Here is a 27,706-nt window from a genome sequence, read left to right on the forward strand (position 1 = left end):
TATGACTTTAAGAGGCCCTTGATTTTACAGGGCTGTGAAAAGATACTGTGTCACAGCATTTCACAGTGAATTATACAGAACATAAATATAAATGCAACATGCAACAATTTCAAATGATTTTACTGAGTTACAATTCATACAAGGAAATCAGTCCATTTAAATAAATTCATTAGGCCCTAATCTATGGATATGACATGACTGGGCAAGGGCACAGCCATGGGTGGGCCTGGGAGAGCATAGGCCCAACCACTTATTTTCTGCATTCACTTTTTTCCAGAAGCATCTGGATACAGCCACTTGGCGCAAGTTACTCAAAATGCATTAGGTGAAAGGCCTCATGACAAGTCCCCTGGTGATGACATCACGGACCCATAATGCCCCAGGTCAAGTGCAGTGGGCCGGTTGGCCAAGCCTCATTCATGGGTCAAGTGTGTTTTTACTCAGCTTGGTGGCAGGGATTCAGGAACCTTGCTGTGCTTCTCACAGAGACACAGTCTCAGACAAAGAAACTAGAGGCCCAGAGAAAATAAAACATCAGGAATCACTGATCTCCCCACGGGGATGCCTATATATATATATATTTTTTTTTTTTTTTTTTTTGCAAGCAGTAACTGGGACAACGATGGGCCATATTGGGGCCCTGGATCCCCCTTCAAATCCCATTCCTCCCTCTCCCCCTTCTGCCAGCTGGATCTCCCACCTGGGTACCTCGCGCTCTCGGCGGGACGCTCTCGACACGTTCGTCTGTGCCTCAGCTGTCCTCAGCCCCGCCCCCATGCCGCGGGGCTTGAGGCACCAGCTCATATTAAACGGAAAGCAAAGCAGCACCTCTAATAATGAAAAACAGACACATTCCAAACTTATACAGTCCCATCGTGCTTCTCATGTCTTGTTGGGCTCAGGGTAGAAGCAGCAGCCGCGGTCTAGGTTAGAGGAAGGGATGGTGATCACTTCTACCTGGCTGCTTCCTGCTAGGCTACATGCTCACTGATTCAATTATGCCGCACGCCGCATGTTTCCTTATCACTCCATGTGGGGACCGATGGGGCATGGAGGGAGATGTCACAAATTGCCTGCCGGTTTATTCAGTGTCCAGGAAGTGTGGACAGGATAACTATAGGCTGCTTACTACAAGAACAGAGAACTTTCTCTAGATCATGTTTTAAATATACCAATTATAACGGGGAAATTGACGAGAAAAACACTCCTTTCACTAGTCATCAGTATTGTTTCCTTCCCAACATAAAGTTTGCATGCAAATAGAGTGTGGGAATGGAACAGTCCAAGTTTACATCTGCCAAGTCAAGCCGTAAAACTTTCAACCTGCCCTCAAGGGTATGGCTTGACAGTGTATAAATCCACTTGCCAGCGCCAAACGTGTTCTACTGACTGCCCAGTGTCTAAGATGTAAGACTCCAACAATAAGCGCCATCCCTCTCTAGAGCCCCTTATTTGTTAATGCAATCTTCCATGCATCCATTTCTGAAAGAGCTTTGTGGTGGGTGGAACAAGGGGGTGAAATTGGCAGCCAGCAGGTTTGCTGAAGCTGTCGGGCACAATGAAAGCATGGAGCCCATTTCTCATCAAGATGTATCATTCAAATGACAGTGGCTGTCAGGCCCGGCACATGATGATAATGCAATCTTAATCACAAATGAATAACAGCGAGAGGCACTGGGCTTTCATTAATTGTTTTCCTTGGCAAACAAAAGTAGCACTTAGCATCTATGCTGGAGCTATTGACAAGATCAGGTGGTAGGTTCATTTGAACGGGAATGAGCAGGGTGGGGACCGCGTTGCTTTCCTCGGGTTACGTGGTTAACCAAGCAAGACAGCAAGCTGGGCACTGCATCCAGCAAAACAATAAAACTAATGCAGATGGCTCGTTACGTTTTTTCATGGAATACTCCGATCAGACACAGAAATCAAAGTTTAGTAAGACATGCTGAGCACTTGTAGGACACGAAAAATAACACACAGCGGCATATCCGTTAATATTCACAGCAAAACATGTGCATTGAGCAAGACCAGATGGACCACTCAGGAAAAGGGAGGTTTGTGGTTGATCTTGACCAAGAATGTGTCAGTGTAATACGAAGAACGAGAGTTTCCCAATGCTTTCTTGGAACTCCATATCTTGCAAGGGAGGGAAATGCATACGAGACTGATACCGAAAAGAGAAAACTATTTCCACATCACCGTGAAATGATAACACTGAAGTTAATATGCCAAGATAACCACATGCATGTTAGCCACGGCCCAGTATAATAGTTACATTTCATTACCAGTGGAAGGGGAGTATAACAGCTTGTTAAGGCCAGTTGAGCCTACCACAAGAGGAAGGATTGAACAAATACATAAACGACACAAGCAATAGAAAATGATTTGGCCACTTTAAGATGGCTTGGCGTCTGTGTGAGCCTTGTCTGTGAGTTTTGGACCGGGATTAGCCCTGGGGAGCTCCTAATAACCAGAGTTCTTCCACACTTGGGCGTTCGCTGTGTTTACTGGCCCACAGTCTTTCTGCTGGTAGCGTTCCATGAGATATAATCTCCCTAAAGAACGGCCAGAAGGGCCCGGGGCATTAGAAAGCTAAACACTACCACATGTTCACTTCTGGAGACTGAGACTGAGACATAGACTTGTCCGAGGGAGCGCAGCCACCACCAGGCGACAACCCACCAGATGACAATGCCCGAGCGATGGGAGGCCTTTGGAAAGTAGAAACTGAAGAAAGTGTTGATGACAGGTGTATTTAAGGGCAGGCTGACGAAGAGTGGACCTGACAATGTGGAGTCTGGCTGTCCAGGAGGCAATTTATTGCCCCGCGAATGTGCAATATGCCTGCAAACATGTGCTCTGTCCTCCATCTATCTAACTCACGCTGGGGATTGAGCTACTAGAGCTGCCTGCCCCTCTAAAGGAGATGGATTCTGAGAAGAGGAGAGCCATAGGGCTCGGCCAATGCCTGCTTTAGCTGCAGCTCACACATCTAGATGTGTAATACTTAAACATTTCAATGGAATAGAACAAAAATACAGATTTATTTGAAAGGATATTGGTTGTTTGGGATGCAGCTGGTTTCTCTATAGGAATGCTTTGGATATAGGACTATTGTTTTCTTGTGCATCTGGCCCAGCCAACAAGGCTGCTATGGGGAATAGAAAGGGATGTGTTTTGGCAGTGTACGTGTAATAGTAGACAATGCAATTGTCTGTGTCAATGAGTTGACATCTGCTTTTAAATGTACATTCTCTGTTAGACGTTTAATGTAATACAATAACAGCTAACAAGTGGTGGTGGTAAGCTTTTACATGGCCATGTAGGACCTATTTTTATATGGTCTCTTAACAAGAGATCATGTGGTCAAATTGCCTGCGAGTCATTGAGAAGAGTTCGTTCATATTTCCTTTTAAGTACCCAGAGTGCATATCAAGCATATTAGTGAGTCGTGTTCCGGGGGCTGTTGCCTTTGAAGCACTCACAATTTCACTCCCGAAAACAGAAAACAGATGTGAAATCTTACCCTGAAGACCATGGTCAATGGACAGCAGTGTTTTGTGGATGAGTAAAAATGTATTAAGGGGAAAAAAGAGAGAAGGGTGAGTGGACAAAGAGTTTGCAAAATGTCCGTTGGCGAGGTATAGAGGTATAGGGTATAGCGAAAAAGAGCTTGGACAATCACCCCTTGAGTAATGAGCGCGAGACCTTCCAAAATAGGGAGCACAACTTGAGGTTTGAAAACACCATCTGACCAGCGTATTCCAGCTGTGTCCAATTTCTCCTGTTGACTAGGGCTAAACAGGTCTATCTATCAAACCCGAAGCCAATTTACCATTGGGATATAAACCTTCTCTCTCCACTCCTCCCTCAATCTAGGATCTCAAAAGCATGCTGCCACTCTCAAAAAGGCAGGCTGGCAAACCCTCATTGATCGAAAAAGACCAGTCAATATAATTTTTGGGGCACAAATTGAATCTGAGCGCAACATAACAAAGACTCCGGGAGCAAGATAAAAGCTTAATGTACATTCCAATTTTGTTAGATCTTTTTCTTGTGGCGGATCGGTCGAGCGGATTTTTGATTATGTGGTCTGGAAATGTGTGTCTGCAGCAGCCGTCCATCAGACAATCCATTATCAGAGAGGCAATTTGGGCATATAATCAGCGCCTCCTGAGAGAAGCCTCTCATTTGTTGATGTTAAGAGATGTTGGTAATAAATACCTGTCTGGTGGACTGAATAGGTACAATCAAGCCTCGCTCTGAGAGCTGAGTTAGTTAAGCCATTTGTATAACAGCTTCCTTGTTGCCCAGGATTGACCTTCACAGTGGGAACATTCCGGACCGACTGTTTCACCACTCCCCAAACCCAAGGTGAGGTGATTAGAAGTGAGCTGCAGCTGGGGGAGAGGTTGTACTCTCATCCATGCAATCATCATCATGCTTAATGACAACAAGGAGTGGGGGAAGTGGCTGCTAATGATAATGATGGTAATGGAAATCATGGTGTGTGTGTGTGCGTGCACGTGCCTGCCTGTTGGCGTGCGTGCCTTTGCACGTGCAATCCTGCTTCTGCTCATGCCTGACTGTCCACATGAACGGACATGAGTGTTCAATTCAACCGTCACTCTCTCTGAAGGTCACCTGTGTTTTCCCCTCAGCAGCTGGTTCTAGTCAGTCCAGGTCTCACAGACGAGGGAGATAGACGGAGGCGGCGGCGTTGAAAGGAAAGAGGAATCTCCCAGTGTGACACACTGACCCATGGCCCAGTAATGGCTTCAGTATGAGGGGAAGAGGAGAGGAGGGGAGAGGCCCAGCCTGGAGACACAGCTGGGCCTGGAGCAGAGCCCTGTGGGATAACTGAGTGGGATAACCTCCTACTCCATCTCATGTGTGAGAGAGAGAAACTAATTGATACATATCTCTGGTTTATGTCCTCCAAACTTTGTTATGTTATTACTCCAACCTGAACGTTTGACCGGAGAGATGATAGGGAATGGGCGGGATCGCTAACCACTAACATAGAGGTAGACGTTCAGTATTCATGAATGAGGTTCCTTTACCATCTATCAGAAATGGAAATTCAGTCCTGTAACCTCCCATGTTATCATTAAATAATCGGAAAATGTGATCTGCATGTTGAAGAATCCAGCGACTATTGTCGAGATTTAACACTGTAATGTCTCAGAATCATCCATCCGTGATTGCTTTCATGGATCACACTCTTCCAGAGGTTTCATATACAAGTTGCCGGAGCAATACTAATCACATATTCCACCTGGAGGGGATCTGCTGACTCCTACTGCTAAACGCTTATCTCATAGAGTGGGGAATCCGATTAATGGGAAATGAAAACAGTCTTCCAAAAAAGGAAAAATGGAATATTGCATTACCCACAGTGCTGTTTCAGTCAATTAAAATATATTACACCGAAAATAATTAGATGGCTTTTGACACAAGAATGAAACAGGCCTAATCTTGGGAAATATAAGTGAAATTAGTATATGAAAAAGAAAAAAAGTTGTCTCTCAGTATAAACAACATTCTCATTGACCCCAGCTTCGAGACGACCTCTAATAACTCTGTTATTTCATTTAAGAGTGTTGAGACTTGGATAACTTTGTTGTTCTCCTCCTTCTCTGTCTGGGGGAGCAAGAGAGTGTGGGAAGACTCTGAGAGTGTGGGAAGACTCTGACCTGGCCTTGTTAGTTGGTCGTGGAGAGAGCTCTTGAGGGCAGCCTGCGGATTGGGCATGACAGGCATTGAGCTCCAGGAACCTGTTCTCCGGCTGTTATGGGGTAGCCCGCCGTGACCCAATGCGCTTGAGCGCCTGGAGAGGCAGTTGCTGATGCTACAAACGGCTGCCCCCAGCGTCCATTAAGCCCAGGCCTTGCCTAGCTGGGTTTAAGCATTCAGCAGGCGAAACGCTGCAGCCTACAGTACGCTCATGTCACAGCTACAGGATGGAAAGCAGAAAGCTGGGCCTCTTCAAATAGCTGGCAGGATAACTGAGGTCCCAGTAGTCTCTATTACCTCTCCCAGCTCCACGGTACACAGGCCCAGACCCAGCCTGAGTGCTAAAGTATAGAGAGCAGGGAGAGAGAAGGGATATGTAACAGCTAGCAGAAGCAGGACCAGGCTCACCTTAACCATCTCTGTTTTCCCAGCGATGCCTTCAGATGCTATGACCACACACACACACAAACAAACACAAATATGCCGTGATGCATGCAAACAGCTCTTATTGCAAGTTCATTGTCTCAAACTCTCATTGTCTCTTTCTTGCTTTAACAAAGACCATACTTTTGCTACTGCTAAGTTGAAGTATAAAATAACCATCCTAACAATGGTCAACATAATTTGTGTTGATACCACTATGAGCATGACTGATTCTCTGTTTGACTGATGATACTGGGAATAATGCAATGCAGTAGGCAACAAGTGGGACTATTTCAAATGCATTGTCACTGTTTAATATGTGTGTAGTCGTTCGCGAATGCCCTACTCTGGAATTTACTTGACAGGTCTGCGTTCTGTACATTTGTCAGCTGACAGAACCTAATCTGCCCCTTTCTATCATGGAGTGTTTTTCTCTCTCTTGCTCTAACATTTTGGGGGATGAAGACATGATGAAAAAGGGCGAGTGAACCGAGGGTGAGTGGTCCATTTGTAGTATGCACGTTTGCAGTTTCCTATATATTTTTTCCTCCTTCTCCCATCACCTTCTGATCATGCCTTCTCCTCCAGTGATCCTGAAGCCAAACCACCCTGTGCTCACATAACCCAGCCTAACTACTAAATAAATAATTACTTCTGGGATACCGGCCTCTGCAGCTGGTGTATTGTGTGTCCTTTCCGCACCGAGAGCCTTAATTGGCTCTTAAAACATCACTTCCTGTGGCCGTATGATGTGCTGACACACTGGTTGTGTGACTACCTCCCTGCCCACTTGTTCTACCTCTGTGATATTGAGAGGAGTAGACTTGAGTGTCTACCTGCCGTCATTCCCTTTTAGTTCATGTTTAGCCACTGGTGTTTTGGGGCTTAGGAAATATTGCTTTGGCTCTTCAGACTGTTTCTCTATTCAAACAAAGTATTGTCAACCAAAGGCAAAAAATGCAGTGGGCTGCAGCTCGGATTTACAAGGTTTATGTTTTAGAAATGTGGTTAAGTATTATCCCCTTCACTTGAAGGTTAACCGATAAGTTGATCCAATTTGTCTACGAAGGTGTGAAAGGACTTAAGGAATACTTCACATGTCTGCACGGGGAAATGTCAAGGTTTGCTGAAGGATAAGGAGGGAGAAAATGACTTCCTTTCTGGCGGAGAGGCTCCACGGTTGTTAGCAGCAATTGGTTTATCCCGGAGAATCAACACCGTCTGAGGCAGATAAGACAGTATAATTGTAAGTCCCCAATCCTATAAAAATAGCAGCTCCAGCTAAAATGCAAGTCTTGCCACACGGCACAAACCCATTCGGATCTCCCTGGCTGATGATAAAAAAATGTTGACAACCGTTGAGTGCTGAGTATATTGTTAAACAGCCGGGCTGCAGTGCAAGATTGAGGCTTTAAAGGCTTCGCCTGTGTCAAATCCTGATGACTATTCTTCAGACAGCCTCTCGTCCTACATGCTCCGGTGACATGTAGGTGTCAAAGCAGACATGCCCTGATTAAAGATGTACTATTCAGCATCTGGGGGGAGAAGAGAGAGATGTGTTCAGTCGTGAACTGCATTTGAATCCGATGTGTCTGTCAATGTATACCTGCCTTGACTTACTATAAGCAAACTCCTTGCGCTCTCGCGCTTGTTTCTCTCCTCTTTTGCTATGCATAACAGATCAAAGAGACATGGCAGTTATGCTCAATCAGTGGACCGACCCAAGAGAGGGGAATGTAAGATGAGGACAAAAAGAAATCAGAGCTCGTAAGAACACACGGGGAGAGTGTACTAGGGCCAGAAGTCGCAGTAGGAATGCATGCTGCAGGGAGGCTTATTGTTGTTAGAGAGGGTGCCCTGTGGTGGTGCTGTGGGGTGTGTTCTCCATGTGGGCCATGTGATCGGCTCTAGGTCCTGCTGATAAAGGGAAAGACATGGAAGGACAGACCGAGAAAAGAAGAGGGCGAGCGAGAGAGAGAGAACGCCAGGGCTGATAGAGTTCTCATCTGGCCCTCATGGTTTATGTTACTCAGGCCATCCCCCCTGAGGACTTGCATCACAAACCCACATGCTAACAACCCCCCAGCCCTTCTACTCTGCATTAACCACTTCCTGTGAGGCTCCCATAACCAGGCCTGCTGACAGCCAGCCAGGGCCAAAAGAACCCCTGAAAAAACAGGGACATGATTTTGTGGAAATCACCAGAGGACAAAAACTGAGTCCCAGAAATGAACAAAGGGAGAGGATGGTGGATGACTCCTTGAGAAAAGAATAGAAAACATTTGAAAAAGTAAGAGACCTCATGCGTCATTTAACACTAGAACTGCCAAAATGGTCAATCTGACAGTTTTAAAACTATTTATTTCAATAACCTTGAATCCACCTGTCCCTCTTTTTGTAAATATCGGTATTTTACACAATCAGTACTTTGTGATAAATATCATAAACAAAAACGGAGCATTTCATCTTCAAAGTGCCATGATGTATGCATTTACTGGTAGAATAGCCTACCAAAGCCACCAATCTAATAAACCCATTTCATATACACAAAGACATTCATTAAGACATTCATGAAGGTCATAAAAAAACATGATACTCAGACAATTTATTTCAAAATAACTAACGATATACGCTGAGAGTCGGGAAGCAAGTTCAGGGAGGGTGTTAATAAAATAAACATAATCCAAAACAAGAAACACTAACAGCACACAGACATGAAACAGCAACAATAACACCTGGGGAAGGAACCAAAGGGAGTGACATATATAGGGAAGGTAATCAGGGAGGTGATGGAGTCGAGGTGAGTCTGACGACACACAGGTGCGCGTAACAATGGTGACATGTGTGTGCCATAACGAGCAGCCTGGTGACCTAGAGGCCGGAGAGGGAGCACACGTGACAGTACCCCCTCCCTGACGCGAGGCGCGGGAAACATGTCAGTCCGGCAGAGACGTGGGAGCATGGCGACCTAGAGCACCGAAGAGAGCATATGTGATGGTACCCCCTCCCCGACGCGTTCGGCTCTAGCCGCAGGACTCCAACCAAAGGGACGATCCCGGGGATCAGGAGCGGACAGGTCACCCCTGCTAATGCGCGGGAACCTGACAGACCGGCTGAGGCAGGGGAGCTTGCCGATCCGGCTGAAGCATGAGAGCCTGACGAACTGGCGGAGTCAGGGGAGCCTAGCGATCTGTCAGAGGCATGAGAGCCTGTAGCAGCTCCCGGACCCGACGTCATTCCCACCGAAACAAAAAACACTCCCTGATGCTTCCCTTAGGTGAAGTGTCATTCTGTAATGATATGAGCTGAAGGTAGGGAAGCAAGTTCAGGGAGTGAGTGTTTTATGAAAATAAACATAATCCAAAACAAGAAACACTAACAGCACACAAACATGAAACAGAAACAATGACACCTGGGGAAGGAGCCAAAGTGAGTGACATTTATAGGGAAGGTAATCAGGGAAGTGAAGAGTCTGATGGTGCGTGTAACAATGGTAACAGGTGTGCGCCATAACGAGCAGCCTGGTGACCTAGAGGCCGGAGAGGGAGCACACGTGACAATAACACAATAGCATGTTTTGAGTTGTATTTATCTGTTTCGTAGCCGAGGCTATATGGATGCGCCATTCCAATGAAATCAACTTGTTCATTTAGCAGACATTTAACGGAATATAACAGAATAAAATAGAAAGGGTATTTTTCCCAAATGGTTATAGCTGATTGTTGTTTTGTTGATATCGGCACAATTTATAGAAATGTTTGGAAAAACTAGGTTCATTAGAATCTGCTCTTTCTGAAAGTTTATAGCAATCAAAATGTCTGGCCTGCATGGACCTCTGTAGGCTGATCTAGAAGAAGTGCTTTTTTGGTAGGCTGCATTCTCCTTCTTTCTCAATGCACAGTGTGCTGGTCATCACTCTCTTTATTCTCAATTTGATTATTAATAATAGTGTTACCCATCAGACTATTTTCAATTTAATATTGTCTTTAGGCCATTATTATTCTTATTATGTGTGTGAAATGAATTCCAACATAGTTTAGGTGTAGATTGGATGGGCCAGATGGCCACGCAACTGTTGTCTTACAGTCACAAAATACACTATCATCTTATTTTAGTATTTACAGTCTATGGGCTTCTGGATCAATTAATACACTGATGTCCTGAGGTTTGTTATCACATAGTTTAACAAAATGAATGCATTCATTTAGCAATTTATTATTTATTATGGAATATTTATAATACTGAAATATCAATGGTCAGAATGACAGTCAGGGCCATTCTAATAGTTATGAAATGCAGGTGCTCCGAGTGTTAAAACATCCTTCATTACAGCTTTGTAACGTCGCTGGCTGCTAAATGCCATATATTTCAGATTTGGCTTCCACCGACGTCGGAGCCCGTCGTTAGATCATGTTGGAAGTGCAACATTGATTATGGTCTCCTCTGTTTGGTTTACTGACAAGACTTTAAGTGGTGCTTAATGAGTTAAAATGACAGACTTGCACTTCCGAGCAGCCATTAGGGTGCAGCGACCGCTGCTACTGTCGTGTCGGGTGGGACTTTTGATTCCCGCTCACGCTGAAGCCTTGATTGCTGTGCTGGTGGGATTGTAAATACGGGGTTTGACCTCCACTGCATTGGAATTAGGGGTATCGATGTCCCAACCCCACTCCCAGCGGGCTGTGTTATGAGGTGTTTGCAAGACCTGCTGCTAATACCTCAGTCTAGATTACTCTTGGATTTCTGTGTCAACTCATGGCAGTAAAAGTGGCGATGAAGGTTCAGAGACTGTCACTTAGTGCTCTGTTTTGCCTTGTAAAGTGCCTTGTAAAGCAAATGGAGAACTCCAGCAAAAGCATAAAAAAAAAAAGTTAAATCACAGAGCCAACATGGGCTTTTACCCGTTTCTGTGTTACTGCTCCACACGCCCATCATCATCAGAAATCATCGGGTTACCGCTGGCTATCTCAATCACGATATTAAAGGAAATTTTTATGTCACCTCTTCAACTCTCTCGTTCACTCCCTCTTTCTCTGTATTGCCTAGGGGAAAGGGTTGACTAACTCCGACTCCAGGTACAGAGTCTTTTGTAGTGGCTCTCCGGTGGCTTTGGAGAAAGAGTGGCTTCCCAGAAAAAAAACAAATCCATAAACATCATCAGGTTACAACCAGACCTTTACGAGCAGGCCTTGGGTCACTGCTGGACCAGGAAACACAACATATTGACAGAAACTCCACTCAGGAAACGAACCAACCCAAACAGAGTCACTGTTTTAGCCCTCCCACCAGCATTCCAGTAATAGAGGAAAACAAATACTTGGGGTGGCTCGGGAATATGATAATGAAGGACAATGGCAAAGCGCTGGATCCTTTCGAGGCACGTGGATGATCAATGGGCCAATTGAAAGGGGGCCTGTGTGGCAAGAGTGGCAGCGTGAGTCGTATCTCTCTCTCTGATCTCTCGACAGAGAGCATTGTGTTCAAAGCCCCGCTTAATTACAGGTGGATTTGCGAGAAGTGAACCACCTGCACAAAGGCAGCTGCAATTTAACGTGAAACAGATATATGGCTATCTCCTTTGGCGTGTTCCTCACCCTTAGCCTCCAGTTCTCTGTGGGATTGCACCGGAATACTAAACACTTGCCTCCACCCAAAATGATAATGGGACACATCTCAAATGGCACCCTATTGCCTTTATAGTGCCCTATGTGCCTTGGTTAAACGTAGTGCACTATATAGGGAATATGATGTCATTTAGGACTTAACCATGAACAAGGGGGTGACCACGTGTTTGAATCTCCACTTGATTATTGTGTTTGAATGTCCTAATGAGGAGTAGTGAAGGGCAGAGACACTCACTCTCTACAGAACTTACAGTGGGCTGATCAAAACAGGGTGTTGGCTGCTCCAGGCCTTTTTACAAGGTGCTGCTGGATGAATGGAGTCTGCATGAGAGCAAACACACATCTAAAGGCACACCGTGATCACTGGAATGTGTGTTATCTCTGTTTTATTTACCAGGCTCAGCAGCTCCATACCAGGCTCAACCTGACACACACACACACACACACACACACACACACACACACACACACACACACACACACACACACACACACACACACACACACACACACACACACACACACACACACACACACACAGGAAAGCACACACACATACACAGGAACGCACACACACACAACCCTTGCAGTGCTACTGGCTGGCCTTGATCTCGTCAGGAGTCTTTGGAATTTCTGACCCCCTGGTATGGGTCTCTCTGCTGGATTGAATCAACCCCTACACGGACAGGCACGTACCCGTGCACGGACACACACACACATATGCCCTTTGCATGCATGCAATAATAAACAGATCAATGTAGCACCATCCATGTCCATTCCTCTCCTTTACATCCATCTGCTCATCTCAAATGGTCATAAACAAGAGGTTTATCTGAAAACCATATGCTTAGCTGCTGCCAAGTGTCAAATGTCAGGCACATTTCATGGATGCTCACATTTGCTTATGATATATAGCATAATGTAAGTGCATGCATGTTTAAGATAAATAGATGACACCGAACAAGTGAAAAGGAATCCATCATGGCAAATCCCTAGCTTGAGAGAACTTCTAAATACGGCGAAACGCGATAACTTAAAAAAAGAATGTCCCGTTCATACTTTTGAAGACTAATACATTCTAACCCACTCCTCTATCTATCACACCATCTATCCATTTGTCATACGACAGACAGACAGACAGGCATACACGGTTGCATGTACAGTATGAACACGCACCACTCAATATACTGAACTCCTACGCGGTGTGCCTACACACTGTGGCACGCCAAATGTCAGCCGCTATAAAGCAAGCAGAGCGATATGTCACAATAGGTAAAAATATCAGCAAAACATCCCGGACTAAAGACTTAAAAGAAATGTGGCGTATATGATCTGCTATTAATGCCCAACGTTCGTAGAAACACTGCAGCTAAGAACACCATCACAATCAGAAAAAGCAGCGGAATATGACGCTTTCGATGCTTCAACATGTATGTACATAACTTTAGCACTTAGCTGCTTAAATGGTTACTGATGCCATCTCAGTGCCACTCTTATATCTCGGTTTTAATGTGTAGATGCTTTGGCGTGAGGCAACTATGCCAACATACGCATCCCAGTAGCACACTTATCATCAGTGCTGTTGACTAAAGCTCACGGCAACGAATCTAGGGGATTTCACCTGATGCGCATCCATTTGCTTATGTAGTTCCGTGTACCCATTACGAGGAAGATAGGGAGGGTGAGAAAAGCTCTGATCTTGTCTCTTTCAAGTTGTTCAATGTGATAAAAGTAGAAGTTACACAATACCTAACCTCACGGCAGTGGCAAGCTACAAAGGTGTACTCTCACCCGATGCATGTATCAACTGGTTCGTACAGTGCCTTCAGAAAGTATCCATACCCCTTAACTTATTCCAAATGTTGTCGTGTTACAGCCTAAATTCAAAATGGTTTAAATAGATGTTTTCTCACTCATCTACACACAATACCCCATAATGACAAAGTGAAAACTTTTGAATACATTTTAGCAAATTAATTGCAAAAAAAATACATAAATATCTCATTTGCATAAGCTTTCACACAACTGAGTCAATATTTTGTAAAATCACCTTTGGCAGCGATTACAGCTGTGAGTCTATCTGGGTAATATATAATAATACAAATAATAACATGTATTTATAAAGCTCTTTTTACATCAGCCGATGTCACAAAGTGCTGTACAAAAACCCAGCCTAAAAACTCTAAAACAGCAAGCAATGTAGATGTAGAAGCACCGTGGCTAGGAAAAACTCCCTAGAAAGGCCAGAACATAGGAAGAAATAGAGAGGAACCAGGCTATGAGGGGTGGCCAGTCCTCTTCTGGCTGTGCCGGGTGGACATTATAACAGTACATGGCCAAGATGTTCAAACATTCATAGATGACCAGCAGGGTCAGATAGTAATAATCACAGTGGTTGTAGAGGATGCAACAGGTCAGCACCTCAGGAGTAAATGTCAGTTGGCTTTTCATAGCCGATCATTCAGAGTTAGAGACAGCAGGTGCGGTAGAGAGAGAGTCCAAAACAGCATGTCCGGGACAAGGTAGCACGTCCAGTGAACAGGTCATGGGTTCCATAGCCGCAGGCAGAACAGTTGAAACTGGAGCAGCAGCATGACCAGGTGGACTGGGGAGAGCAAGTCTCTAACAGCTTTACAAAGCTGGATTGTTCAATATTTGTCCATTGTTCTTTTCAAAATTCTTCAAACTCTGTCAAATTGGTTGTTGATCATTGCTAGACAACCACTTTCTGGTCGTACCATAGATTTTCAAGTAGATTTAAGTCAAAAATGTAACTCGGCCACACAGGAACATGCATTGTCTTCTATGTAAGTAACTCCAGTGTATATTTGGCCTTGTGTTTTAGGTTATTGTTCTGCTGAAAGGTGAATTAATCTCCCAGTGTCTGGTGGAAAGCAGGATTTCATCTAGGATTTTGCCTGTGCTTGTCACGTGTGATCCCTCTCCGGCCTCTAGGTCACCAGGCTGCTCGTTTATGGCACACACCTGTCACCAGCGATACACACATTCGTGCATATTGACACTCACCTGCACTCCATCACCTCCTTGATTACCTGCCCTATATGTCACTCCATTTGGTTACTTCCCCAGGCGTCTGTTTCAGTTTCATGTCCGTATGCTGTTAGTGTTTCTTGTTTTGGTTTATGTTCCGTTTATACTATTAAAACACTCACTCCCTGAACTTGCTTCCCGACTCTCAGTGCACAGCGTTACAGTGCTTAGCTCAATTACGTTTATTTTTATCCTGAAAACTGCCCATGCAAGTCTACACATAACATGATGCATTCACCACTATACTTGAAAATATGCTTGGTACTCAGTAAGTGTTGGATTTGCCCCAAACATAATACTTTGTATTCAGGACAAAAAGTGAATTGCCTTGCCACATTTGTATTACTTTAGTACCTTGCTGCAAACAGGATAGTTTTATTCTGTACAGGCTTCTTTATTTTCACTCTGTCAATTAGGCTAGTATTGTAAAGTAACTGCAATGTTGTTGATTCATCCTCAGCTTTCTCCTATCACAGCCATTCAATTATGTGACTGTTTTAAAGTCACCATTGGCCTCATGGTGAAATCCATGAGTGGTTTCCTTCCTCTGCGGCAACTGAGTTAGGAAGGACGCCTGTATCTTTGTAGTGGCTGGGTGTATTCATACACCATCCAAAGTGTAATTAACAACTTTGCCACGCTCAAAGGGATATTCAATGTCTGCCCTTCTTTGTAAGACATCGGAAAACCTCCCTGTTCTTTGTGGTTGAGTTTCTGGTTGAAATTCACTGCTTGACTGAGGGACCTTACATATAATTGTATGTGTGGGGTACAGAGATGAGGTAGTCATTAAAAAATCATGTTAAACGCTATTATTACACACAGAGCAACTTATTATATGACTTGTTAAGCACATTGTTATTCCAGAACATATTTAGTGTTACCATAACACAGGGGCTGAATACTTAGTGACTCATAAAATGAATAGAAAATAACAAATATTCCAAAAATATTTTACAAAATATAAAAAACATAATTACAATTTGACATTATGGGTTATTGTGTATCAGTGAAAAAAAATCTAAATGTAATCCATTTTAAATTCAGGCTGTAACAAGAACATTTGGAAAAAGTCCAGAGGTGTGAATACTATATGAAGGCAATGTATAATTTTCAGAAACTTCAGAAACAATAAGATAAGTAAAAGGTGAGAAAAAGGTGAACCGAGATTTAGCTAAGACTTTTGCACTCACGATCACAGCAGTCAACTCTCAATTTCATCATCATGTGAGAAAGAAAATGTGTGTCGTGCCTGTTTCCTCAGACTAAGTCTTTACCTGATTTAGATTGATCTGTTTAGGTGTGACAGGACTGGTGCTGGGGAAAGTTCAGAGATCCCACGGTGCAGGCAACAGACACAGCGATTGAATCTAAGTCTTCAGAGTGCCAGGCAGGGAAAAAGCCGGGGTTCATCTTGAAAGGGAGATGGACTGCTTTTGGTCGTCCATAATTAATGACATCGGAGGACAAGTTGCCGGGGTAATAGAAAGCACCATGCCTGCCACACGCCTCAACCCTCCTACCCAGCCCAGGAACTCTTATCTCGGGCTGCAGCTCGGCCTTTCGAGGCAGGGTTGCTTGTGAGATGTGTGCGGAACAGCGGGAGCGAGCCTGTTGTGATGTTTGTCGAAAAAATGTAAGTTGCTACAGAAAAAGAAAGAAAGGGGGAGAGTGAAAGCAAGAGAGACAGTCGGCCAACATCAAAACAACAGCCCCCCCCCCCCCTCTCCCCACCAAAAAACAGTAGGTGTCTTTAATCTCCACCCCCCCAACCCAGGCAAATCATTACACTGACTCACCCAGCTTATCCACTTATGTGGATTTGAAAGGGAGTTTATGTTGAAACGGAACTGGAAATGGAATATAGTTTAAATTCTTATATCTTCATCTTTTTATTCTCAAAAAAGATTTGACATCCTTCAGAGGGTTTGTGTGTTTTTGTGGGTGATATTAGTTGCTTTCCTTCAGAGGAAAGTCAGATTGTATATTTAACTGTAGAATAAATAAATATTCAACTGCTTAGATCAACAACAGAAACAATGGTATGGTCCTAGTTTTGGAATATGGTGGAACATTGCGCTGCTCAGTCGACAATCAACTAACAGGCGATGATTTTGGCAAGTACTCAGATAGACATGCAAGATACAAAGTGTTTTCAAGCATAAGCAACATGCAAACTGCTTGGCAGCGTTTTCAAGGATTACGACTTCAACCAAACACATAAGAAAAACAGTGATGAGCATAGATATTTAGGCATTCAGTTCAGCAAAAACATTTCAATTCCAATACACAAATTCTCCCCCACTCTAAAAAGTCTATAACCTTTCAAGTATTCTCCAACAGCCAAACCACATCAGTAGAAATGGGAATATCAGAAAGATAGCAAAAAAAAAGTCATGAAACTTCCAAGAGAGTCTGTCCAGGGCACTGTTTGCCGATTGCGATGGAACTTAGGCTTAAAGTGTTTTAACTACGCATCTTAAAAATAACGACTGAAGATGTCACACCCCTTTCCCAGAACACCACAAAGTGCACTCATTACAAAGTGAAACTAAACTGTATAGTTACATGAACTGTGCTGAACATGATTCCAGAATTAAAAGCTCACTGCAACTCTTAAATGTATTCAAAGTCATCTTCTTTTTTTATTATACAGTTTTCCCATCAACAGATAAATATTCTGTAGCCTATTATGAATGTAATTGTTTGTATTATAGGTTTGCCATGTGCTATGGATTGTCATGCTATTTTGTATGCCATGTTTGATTATGTAAATAAAGCCAAAGTCAAAGTCGCTCGTTCCCTCGTTCGCTATTTATAAAATATCCACTTGACCTAAAAATAGGATATTATAATAATGTTTTTCATAATTGCTGTACAAATCATTGATTGTAGCATAATGGCAGGCAGGATTTGAGCTTCAAGTAGGCCTACATACATTTTACAATTCAATATATTAAACATGAAGTAGCATAGCCTGTAGACCTTTAGTATATTGGTTAGGCGTCAGTAAAATGTGTGAGTTTTCAGATAATAGTAGCCTATAAGCCAAATAGATAAGAATATTGAAGCGACTCAGGTGTAGCCTAACGGCTAATTTGTAGGTAAATCTATCGATTGCACACGTGAAAGTCGATATGTAGCCTAATTATTACATATTCTCTGTTTTCATTATTTTATTTTTTAGAATAGTTGATTCGCTTGTTCATAACATTGCAGACTGTTTAGGTCATTTATAATCAACGATGACATTTTCGTCAGTCACATAGTGACAGATAAACATGTGCGATGTATGTTCAGCAGAGATCTTCTGGGTGTAACTGTACGGCACACGCCCTCCAGGATATCTAAAACACCCGGTGTCACAAGAATGCCAATAATGATCATCAAGGACCTCAGCCTCCCGAGCCACGGCCTGTGCACCATGTTACCGTCTAGCAAGGTGAACAGGGAGACAGTACAGGTGGATCAAAGCTGGAACCGAGAGACTGAAAACAACCTGCACTTTAGTCACTATCCACCCATTACTCTACCCTGCGCCTTAAAGACTGCTGCCCCATTTATTTTTTTGTTTTTTTTAACCTTTATTTAACTTGGCTAAGTCAGGCAAGTCACTTTTACCGCCATCAATAAAAGACAGTACTGTGCAGCCGTCTTCATCGACCTGGCCAAGGCCTTCGACTCTGTCAATCACCACATTTTTTAAATCGGCAGACTCAATAGCCTTGGCTTCTTAAATGACTACCTCGCCTGGTTCACCAACTACTTCTCAGATAGAGTTCAGTGTGTCAAATCGGAGGGCCTGTTGCCCGGACCTCTGGCAGTCTCTATGGGGGTGCCCCAGGGTTCAATTATCAGGCAGACTCTTTTCTCTGTATATAACAATGATGTCGCTCTTGCTGCTGGTGATTCTCTGATCCACCTCTATGCAGACGACACCATTCTGTATATAGCTGGCCCTTCTTTGAACACTGTGCTAACAAACCTCCAAACGAGTTTTAACGCCATACAACACTCCTTCCGTGGCATGCTTTTAAATGCTAGTAAAACTCTCCTTTCAGACTCACATTAAGCATCTCCAATCCAAAATTAAATCTAGAATTGGCTTCCTATTTAGCAACAAAGCCTCCTTCATTCATGCTGCCAAACATACCCTCGTAAAACTGACTATCCTACCGATCATTGACTTCGGCAATGTCATTTACAAAATAGACTCCAACACTCTACTCAGCAAACTGGATGTAGTCTATCACAGTGCCCTCCATTTTGTTACCAAAGCCCCATATACTACCCACCACTGCGACCTGTATGCTCTCGTTGGCTGGCCCTCACTACATATCCGTCGCCAAACCCACTGGCTCCAGGTCATCTATAAGTATTTGCTAGGTAAAGCTCCACCTTATCTCCGCTCACTGGTCACCATAGCAACACCCACCCGTAGCACACGCTCCAGCAGGTATATCGTACTGGTCATCCCCAAAGCAAAAATGTCCTTTGGCCGCCTTTCCTTCCAAATCTCTGCTGCCAATGACTGGAACGATTTGCTAAAATCTGAAGCTCTAACTTTAAGCATCAGCTGTCAGAGCAGCTGACCGATCACTGTACCTGTACACAGCCAATCTGTAAATAGCACACCCAACTACCTCATCCCCATATTATGACTTACCCTCTTGCTCTTTTGCACCCCAGTATTTCTACTTGCACATCATCATCTGCACATATATCACTCCATGTGTTAATGCTAAATTGTAAATATTCTGCCACTAGGGCCTATGTATTGCCTACCTCCCTACTCTTCTACATTTGCACACACTGTACATAAATTGTTCTATTTTTCTTTTCTATGGTGTTATTGACTGTATGTTTGTTTCAGTGTAACTATGTGGGGTTTCTTGTCGCACTGCTTTGCTTTATCTTGGCCAGGTCGCAGTTGTAAATGAGAACTTGTTCTGAACTGACCTACCTGGTTAAATAATGGTGAAATATATATATTTTTTTAAAATAACAAATTCTTACTTACAATGACGGCCTACGCCAGCCAAACCTGGACGAAGCTGGGCCAATTGTGTGCCGCCCTATGGGACTCCAAATCATAGCCTGATGGGATTCAGCCTGGATTCGAACCAGTGACTATTGTGATGCCTCTTGCACGGAGATGCAGTGCCTTAGACTGTATGTGGACACCTGCATGTCAAACATCTCCTTTCAAAATCATGGGTATTATTATGGAGTTGGTCCCCCCTTTGCTGCTATAACAGCCTCCACTCTTCTGGGAAGGCTTTCCACAAGATGTTGGAACATTGCTGCGGGGACTCACAGTTGGCGTTCCAAGTCATCCCAAAGGTGTCCGATGGGGTTGAGGTCAGAGCTCTGTGCAGGCCAGTCAAATTCTTCAACCAAGATCTCGAACCATCTACGTATGGACCTCGCTTTGTGCATGGGGCCATTGTCATGCTGAAACAGGAAAGGGCCTTCCCCAAACTGTTGCAAGAAAGTTGGAAGCACAGAATCGTCTAGAATGTCATTGTATGCTGTAGCATTAAGATTTCCCTTCACTGGAACTGAGGGGCCTAGCCCAAACCATGAAAAACAGCCCCAGACCGTTATTCCTCCTCCACCGAAATTTCAAGTTGGCACTATGTATTCGGGCAGGTAGCGTTCTCCTGTCATCCGCCAAACCCATATTGTCCATCAGACTGCCATATGGTGAAGCGTGATTCATCACTCCTGAGAACGGGTTTCCACTGCTCCAGAGTCCAATGGTGGCAAGCTTTACACCACTCCAGCCAATGCTTGGCATGCTTGGCATTTTCGGGTGCTGATGTTGCTTCCAGAGCCAGCTTGGAACTCGGTAGAGAGTGTTGTAACCGTGGACAGATTTTTTATGTATTTTTACGCGCTACACACTTCAGCACTCGGCGGTCCAGTTCTGTAAGCTTGTGTGGCTTACCACTTTGCGGCTGAGCCGTTGTTACTCCTCTTCACAATAACAGCACTTACAGTTGACCGGGGAAGCTCCAGCAGGGCAGAAATTTGACAAACTGACTTGTTGAAAAGGTGGCATCCTATGACGGTGCAACTTTGAAAGTCACTGAGCTCTCCAGTAAGGCCATTCTCCTGCCAATGTTTGTCTATGGAGATTGCTTGGCCGACTGCTCGATTTGATACACCTGTCAGCAATGGGTGTGGCTGAAATAGCCAAACCCACTCATTTGAAGGGGTGTCCACATACTTTTGTATATATATATTGCAATTTGATCTTTGAAAACTTAAGCCAATTGTTTACTCGGTTCATATGTAAATACTGCATTATCGACATTAACAGATGATCCCTGCACACACATAAATACACATCAATATTCACATCAGTACAGGCCAATACAGAGAGAGAGAATTCTAGCCCCCCGGGCTCTCGGGAATGAAGCACATGGACGTCTATTTCACATTCCACTCAGGTGGGACCTGCCACCTGGAGCTCACCAGATATGCACGCATAGTAACTACTGTATTGGCATTCTATTTTCCCAATAGTTGGTATTTCACTTTCAAAGTAGGCCATCACTGAAGGACAGAGCACTTTCACTGCCTACCAATTTCATCAGACCGAAGATGAGTGGTCTCCATCGCTTGCTTGTTCTAACCACCTTGCATTCTCTGTCTCTCTCTCTCTCCCTCTCTCTGAGCCATTAAAAAGACATCACACTCCGGTTTGTGTGTGTGTTTATGTCATCATCACCATCCAAGTCTTATCTCACTGTGGTAAGTCCACACTAGTATTAATATCAGTCATACCCAAACTGTATGGTTCAGAATATAAGATTCTGAGAATCTCCCTCTCTCCCCTTCTCGATCCCCCTGTCTCTCCGTCTCTCCCTCATCCTCCCTCTCTCTTAGGCAAGATGCCTCCCATGTAGTTTATCTTATCTGATATGAAGCTCACGAAAAACATTCCCCAAGGCCGGCTTGGGCCTTATGGGACTCCAGGGATTTGGGAGCAGCAAAGAAGCCTACACTCACTTCTCACCTTCCCCACTGAAGCACACAGTGTACGACTCTAGAATACAATATGCGGAACTCCCTGTTGTCAGTTCCATTGCTTCTATTGGGTTCTATTACTTTACATTCATTGCATCAAATACATCCACATCAATATATGATTTGTATTCATTCTAATTCTCTGAACTCCGCAGGTTTTATGATCCCAGAAAGAGTAGATTGACACTAACTCAAAAACCTGTGGCGCTATATCATCACATACAGTGCGATGTTATGTAAAAAAAAAGAATTATTGTCTGTGTGTAACCGATTAGTTTCACAGAATCCAATTCCGCAACCATTAATTGACGAGATTCAAATCATTTGGAACGCTCAGGCGTTATTATTGGGTTCAGTCTGGAATTTTAAATCTCACTTGGGGGATACTGTTTGCAGGGTGCGGTAAGGGAAATGAATGAGCTAAAAATAAATTATTCTCAGCATATCCTGTTGTCCTGTCTTTAGCTGTACCCACGAATAAACTTGAGTACAAACATACAACTAGAGCACCGCTATTCCGATTAGATTAAAAACAACTCGGCAAGGCTACAACAATGGCAAATTCTACACCTGAAGGTGGCATGTTAACTACATAAAATAACACTGGACAAAGAGCGAGCTCTATTTCTTTTGGTTGTTGCTGATGTTAGCTTGTTTATCTATAGCAACAAATTCAAAGATTTTACCGAGTTACAGTTCATAGAAGGTTATCAGTCAATTTAAATGAATTCATTAGGCCCTAATCTATGGATTTCACATGACTGGGCAGGGGCACAGCCATGGGTGGGCCTGGCAGGGCATAGGCACACCCACTTGGGAGTATGGCCCACTAACTGGGGAGCCAGGCCCAGCCAATCAGAATTAGTTTTTACCCACAAAAGGGATTTATTACAGACAGAGGTAATCCTCAGTTTCATCAGCTGTCTGGGTGGCTGGTCTCAGACGATCCCGCAGGTGAAGAAATCGGATGTGGAGGTCCTGGGCTGGCGTGCTTACACGTGGTCTGCGGTTGTGAGAAAGGTTGAACGTACTCAATTCTCTGGTGGACATGGTGGACATTCCTGCAGTCAGCATGCCTATTGCACGCTCCCTCAAAACTTGAGACATCTTTGGCATTGTGTTGTGTGACAAAACTGCACATTTTAGAGTGGCCTTTTATTGTCCCCAGCACAAGGTGCACATGTGTATTGATCATGCTGTTTAATCAGCTTCTTGATATACCACAACCGTCAGGTGGATGGATTATTGAGGCAAAGGACACATGCTCACTAACAGATCTAAACAAATGTGTGCACAACATTTGAGAGAAATAAGCATTTTGGGTGTATGGAAAATGCCTCGGATCTTTAATTTGAGCTCATGAAACATGAGACCAACTCTTTACATGATGCATTTATATTTTAGCTAAGTATATTTTTCATCCAGAACTAGGGTTGCAAAGGGTCGGATATTTTCCGGAAATGTTCCATGGGAAGTTCAGCACGGGAATTTTGCTTAAATTCATCAAAAAAAGTTAAGCCTTTTTTTGTGTTATACACATAAGGCAATTCTAGGCCTTGTGGCATATTTTAGTTAAACTATCCCCAATTCAATGGCATTGCAACCCTCTACATGCACAGTGCATTATTCCATCACATGTGCAGTGCACTCTTCCATCACATCTACAGCAGATTCTCAAGATCTTGCACACTAATGAGATGCTATTGAGCCCACACTACTACACAGTCTGAGCCAAGGACTACATGCTTTCTGGAAAGTTTTGATTACAATACTGGGTGGGGTGAATACATTTTATATGACATAGCTTTTTGTTAACTAGTAAATAATAGCCTACAACAAAGTGTGTTTAAATAATTTCAAACTTTTTAACAATTTCTGCTAGTTAGTTTTTGCTACCATATGGGTTCTAGCTTGCTTGAGCATGCTAACTGAGGAGTGTTAATTCACCTGTTTCCATACATGTTTCATTTTAAAACATTTATCTTACAAAGGAGTTGTTTAATATAACTGCTTAACTATTTATCTGTACATGGCATTGTATTTTTTATTTTATTTTTTATTTCTCATCTTTACAGAAAAATGTCATCTGATGTGTGGAGACATTTCACTGCAGCTAATGTAGAAGGAAAAGCTGTGTACATTTGCAAATACTGTGCCAAATCATATGTGAAGTATGCAACACAGATGCAGAATCATCTGACCAAGTGCATAAAGTTCCCTCAGCGCTCACAACAAGCAACCTCTGACAAAAGTCCCTCTACTTCCATTCAAGGTGAAAATGATGAAGACGACACCTTATCGATAGCAACAGCTCATGGTCCTCCTGGAATCAGAAGTTTTTTTGACTCAATGGAGGAATGTAGTCAGAGAAATACTGATGAATGTCTTGACAACGAGCCACCCTCAAGAAGGAAAGTGACATTGAAGATGAGGCCTCAGAGTCTGATGTTCAAGAGGTGGACATTGAGGAGGTCCAGGGAAAAGACGGAAGCCTGAGAGGAAGACAACCAAAGCTTAAGTTTCTAGACTACCATTTTAAAGATATATGTCAAATTTTTTGGGGAGAGATACGATGGATCATTGGGGATTATTCAATATTACCTTTCTTTTGTTCATCCCATGTGAAGAGTCAACTCATGTAATTAAAGTTCAATTTGTAACTAAATTGTTTTTTAAATGTATATTGGAAGGATTTAATTATTTACAATTATGTCTACTTATGATAAGGTTAAAGGTTTATGTTTCTGTCTCCATATGATATGGTAAATATATCCAATGCAAAAAATGTCTACATTTAAATGTTATTAATATTAATTTGCATATATTTCCATTAATTCTCATATATTCCCGTTAATTGCCACGGAAAGATTCCACCTCAGAATATTATCTACAATGTGGAACCCTATCCAGAACAGATACAAGCCGTATTGAAAGAATTGTAAACATTACACCGAGCATACAATGCATACTGTTTCAAATGAGCTGTTTATCATTATGATGTTGTTAGCAATACGACAAAATTCTAACAATTGTCATATTGCATACCAACTATGAGATGTGTCTACCTATATATGCCCCATATTCTCAGTGGAAGTTACTACACACCACCAACACCACAGACAGAGACCATACACCACCACGGGGAGCTAGGTTAAGTAGGCCCACTGGCAACAGCAATCAACCTCCACCATCATCCAATGAGGCCACTTGCCTCCCTGCGTTTGGGTAAACATACTAACACGGCTGATGTGTCTCCCCCGAACACAGCCAATAGCCTTCCTCCAATAGCCAGTAAAAAAAACAGCTGTTCCGTTTAAAAGCTAGCTGAGCCTCACCGGAAGAACCCCCCACCCACAATGCTTATTTGGGCCATATTTATTGATGCGGCAATAAACACAAAGGATCAATTTAGGCGGGAGCCTCCGCATTCTATGTCATGTCAATCCTGTTTACGATGTTCTAGGGAGCGGTAGGGCGAGTGGAGACTGCATTATCACTGCTTTCCAGCAGTGCCAATCCCCACAGCGAAGATGATTGTACATTTCCTTTTCAACCCCCCCCCCCCCTTTTTTTCTCCTCTCCTCTCTGCTCTACTCTCGTCTCCTTGGCGGCAGCTCTTTCCATCACCTCCCCATCACTTAGAATGTCTGCTTTCCATTTAGAATGTCAGGGAGGATGATGGCGGTGGTAAGGTTCAGTGGGCTAGTCGAGGCCCTGGTTGATGCCTCTCCGGATATGGGGAGTGAAAATACCACCTCCTGATGGGGAGGAAATAAGACACCTAATGATTATGGACGGTCAGAACACATATTTTCGTTTTTTTATCGGCCCCGGAAGATATGGATGGAAATGGGTTTCCCGAGACGCTCCTATATGGCAGCTTCACGTCTCGCTTCCGTTTTCAAAGTAAACTATATGGTAGTCCATATATTGTGAGAGGCATAAGTGCTAGGGAGGCACGAAGGCTATTGGCTGGGGATGACAAAGAGGTTGCCATACTTGAAGCTGAACAATTATTCCAGCAAGAATGTATACTATATAAGGGCTATTGTTCACTGTGATAGAATCAAGCTTAGCTTCCTGCATATCTGGATTTGATCATCATGAAATAATAGAGAATTCAGTCAGGGACATTTACCTTGTACCTTTCATTTGAGTCAGTTTGATTATTTTACTCATTGACCTGTTGCAAGGATGCATCTCTTCATCACTGCCAGAATCACTCAAGGGAGAGATATACAAGAGGAAAAGAGAAGTCTTCTCTACCGGAAAGTACAGTACCCTACTACACAACAACAAAATCCTGTCTCACCCAGAAATAGCCTTCCACAAATGGACATCTGGTACCCTCCCAATAGTGCCCCTCCAATCTTTATTCCTAATTATGAGCTATTTAGCTGATAATGGTCTAAGCGGCTTTCTTTGCCCTCCAGCTACGGAACAATTTGTGAAAGCAAAAAATGTCTCACTCGAAATCTTCAATTAGGGAAGGGAGAAGACTCGGCAGGGGGAAGAAAAAAAGGGTAAAGTTGGCCGCCTTATATTGGAAGATATGATGCAAGGCTGGGGCTATTAGACACTGAATTTAATCCACTCTCTCCATCAGAGCAAGGCATCTGCCTGCAGCATTGAAATGCCCAGATTTGCAATGCAAGATAATAAGCTGCAGTATGCATGAGCTCCATTATACATGTTCTCCTTGAAATCCAGGGGGTGACTACTGTGTATCTCTCGTTCTGTGTGCTGGGGAAGAGACGGAGCCTTCTATCGTCCCCCAAGGCTAATGAACCGGTGAGAGGATCCTAGTGGAGTTTCATCCTTTCATTTCACATGTAATCTGACAACCGATCACCAGTGCTGCATGCACACTATCGTCGCGGTGGCACACGCACACATTTCCTGCATGTTTCAGTCATCGACAATGTGATGTGGGTAGTCGTGACAGCTCTCAGGATGTGATGTGCAGGTGAGCAGGGTGGTGCCTCAGGTCTCTGACGGAGACTCACAGGTCGGCCCTGTCAGTAACAAGCCGAGAGCAGATGCCAACTCTCAACCCGGAATGAGGAACAGTGAGAGTGTCACGATCGTGTGGAGGAGAGACGGACCAAAACGCAGCATGTGGAAAATAAGCCATCTTCTTTTATTATAACGACGAAGATGAACATGAAACGAAACACTTATACAAACTATACAAAAACAACAAACGACCGTGAAGCTAAAAACGCAAGTGCACACACAAACTACTTACGTTCAACATAGACAATTCCCCACAACCAGCTAAAGCCTATGGTTGCCTTAAATATGGCTCCCAATCAGAGACAACAATAACCAGCTGTCTCTAATTGAGACCCAATTCAGGCAACCATAGACTTTCCTAGATACCTACACTCAACCATAGACACAGCTAGACTACTATACTAAACATAAACCCAACTACTCTAATAAACCCCCTAAACCTTACAACCACCCTAGACACTACAAAAACCACATACATTCCCCATGTCACACCCTGACCTAACCAAAATAATTAAGAAAACAAAGAATACTAAGGCCAGGGCGTGACAGAGAGGGCCATGAGGAGGTACTGCAGTGGTTTTATGACACATTCTCAGTGGCAGGTCCACAGAATAATACACCACCCTGAACACAACACAAACTGATCATTCAATCAGGTTCAGTGTTGTTTCCAGGGTGTTGTGATAGGAATGATACGGCAACACCCACAAGGATGTTACGTTGGTTTCATAAAGGTGTTATTAATGCCTATGTAGACTATACCCCTTCTCGTTGTCACTACACAGAAGAAACACAAGGGTACCCACAACTCTCAACAGAAC

General features: G+C 43.5%; 2 protein-coding genes across 5 annotated transcripts in view; both read right to left on the reverse strand.

Moving 5' to 3' along the window:
• LOC139580191 (uncharacterized) overlaps positions 1-16,599 on the reverse strand; it is a 222,460-nt gene extending 205,861 nt beyond the window's left edge. Inside the window, exon 1 of the mRNA XM_071408769.1 lies at positions 16,112-16,599. The gene's annotated coding sequence lies outside the window, so the exon portion shown is untranslated. The remainder of the gene's footprint in view (positions 1-16,111) is intronic.
• The window catches only part of LOC139580189 (protein diaphanous homolog 2-like), a 643,765-nt gene that overhangs the window by 308,733 nt on the left and 307,326 nt on the right, over positions 1-27,706 (reverse strand). The gene's annotated exons all lie outside the window — the stretch shown is intronic.

This window comes from Salvelinus alpinus, chromosome 7 (genome assembly GCF_045679555.1).
Source record: "Salvelinus alpinus chromosome 7, SLU_Salpinus.1, whole genome shotgun sequence".
Taxonomy (NCBI): domain Eukaryota; kingdom Metazoa; phylum Chordata; class Actinopteri; order Salmoniformes; family Salmonidae; genus Salvelinus; species Salvelinus alpinus.